Genomic DNA, 2,189 nt, shown 5'->3' with positions numbered 1-2,189 from the left:
TCACCTGGGCAACAGCTCCCGCCCCCCCGCGCTCGCTTCCCTTCCGCACCACCCGCTGCTTCCGCCTCCGCCGCCCACCCCGGGAAGCCGCGGGTTCGAGTCCCGCGGGGTGCAGGCAGCGTGGGGTGCGCACGCGTGGCGTGCAGGGTAGCATAGGGTGCAGGGCAGCGTGGGATGCACACACATGGGGTGCAGGGCAGTGTGTGGAGCAGTGCAGCGTGGGATGCAGGGAGCGTGGGGGTGCACGCGTGGGGTGCAGGGAGCATGGGGTGCACGCACATGGGATGCACGCACATGGGATGCAGGGAGCGTGGGATGCACAGGCGTGGGGTGCAGGGCAGCATGGGGAGCAGGGCAGGGTGGGGTGCACACACATAGGATGCAGGGCAGTGTGGGATGCAGGGAGTGGGGGGTGCATACACGTGGGGTGCAGGGCAGCGTGGGGTGCACACGCATGGGATGCGCACACGTGGGGTGCAGGGCAGTGTGGGATGCAGGGAGCGTGGGGTGCACACGTGGGGTGCAGGGAGCATGGGATGCACGCACATGGGATGTGCATACCTGGGGTGCAGGGCAGTGTGGGATGCAGGGCAGCGTGGAACGCAGGGCAGTGTGGGGTGCGCACATGTGGGATGCGCACACGTGGAGTGCAGGGCAGTGTGGAGTACAGGCAGCATGGGGTGCAGGCACGTGGGGCGGGCAGCCAAGGCGGGGACTAGGGCACAAAGTGGCCCATTCAGGGCCACCCCGCAGCAGCAGCGCTAGCCCCTGCGAGTGCTACCCACGTGGGGTGCAGATACCTTTGAGTAAACCCCTTAATTCCCGGGGGCACGAGGGGCGGCCTTGGGCGCACGAGGAGGTTTAGCCCGCCTTTAAGCAGCGGGATTTATCCGTGAGATCCGGTGCCAGCACAGCGTGGGAGCTTTCGCAAGCCCCGTGCTCACGGGGAGCAGGGGCCAGCGCTGCCGAGCGAGGGGAAGCAGGTTCGCATGGGGTCAGGGCCCATGAGGAGGGGCATAACTGGACCTGGCCGAGAGATCCCCTAAGGGCTCCAGCCACAACGCCTTGGGGTGCGTCCTCTTTGGGGTGGGTCCCTCCTGGGGCTGCCACCCTCCCCTGTGGCTTTTCCTGGGACAAAGCACCCACTTGGTGGTGCCAGGGGTTGTGCGTAAGTCTGCAAAAACATTTCATCTGCGATGAGCATGATGGCCAGCATGCCCAGGTGGCCAGGGGAGCGCAGGTCCCCTCTGCCACCCCAGCGCAGGGCCATTGGGTTGGTTTGGGAGCTCCCATGCTGATGATGTCCCCCTGTTACACACCGTCTTGCTCGCAGGGCTGCAGACAAAGGTCCAACAAGCTCTAGGAGGGAGCTGAGCCTTGTGCCAGGGCTGGCATGGGAAGGGGACAGGGAGATCGGGAGGTCTCCAGTGGAGAGCAGTGCCCGGTGTCCTTGGCCACGGCAGCATTGCTCAGGGCCTTGGCACAGGTCCGGGTTTTCCCTCCCGGCTCCCCCCTGCCCTTCATCTGGAGTCTCGTGCCTTCGTCCTCCTCCCTCCCTCGCAGCGGGGTCTCGGCTCTGTTTGCAGGGCAGCCCCGTGGAAATGAAATCCGTAAATCCCAGTGGTATTACAAAACACGCCTTGTGTAAGCCCCTTCAGTCCTGCTCTGGTGCTTAGCCTGGTCCCACCACCTCCCCAAAATCCCCATCGTGGTAAGAACACAGCTGAGCTCCTCTCCTGGGCTTGGGAAAGGAGCCATGCACAGCCCCGTCCTCACCCAGCTCCTGCAACCCTGGGCCTGAAAAGAGTTAAAGCTGCAAGGGCTCCCCTGCCCATGTGGCTTCAGCATGCTGGGATGTGGATGTCCCAAAAAACCACATTTTGCCATTCCAGTACACTCACATGTGGGCTCAGGACCATCCCTGCCGCAGTGTGGGGCTTCCCTCCCTTGTGGGTCCACAGCATCACCCTGGGGATGGACTGGATTCCAGTTCCCAAAGCTCCAAGCAGGCAACCATCACTCAGGGGCATAGTAAAACAAAATATCTGCCCATATTTTTTTTTATTTTAGAGGCTGAAAGGAGTCCCCGTATGGATACTTGTTTGGGTGGCCTCGTTGGGGAGGAGCTGGAGAGCCCCAGGTGGGACCAGCCCTAGGAGCATCCTCTGCTGTGGACTGGTCCCCGCAGC

This window comes from Larus michahellis, chromosome 9 (assembly GCF_964199755.1).
Source record: "Larus michahellis chromosome 9, bLarMic1.1, whole genome shotgun sequence".
Taxonomy (NCBI): Eukaryota; Metazoa; Chordata; class Aves; order Charadriiformes; family Laridae; genus Larus; species Larus michahellis.
This window is presented reverse-complemented; position numbering follows the sequence as displayed.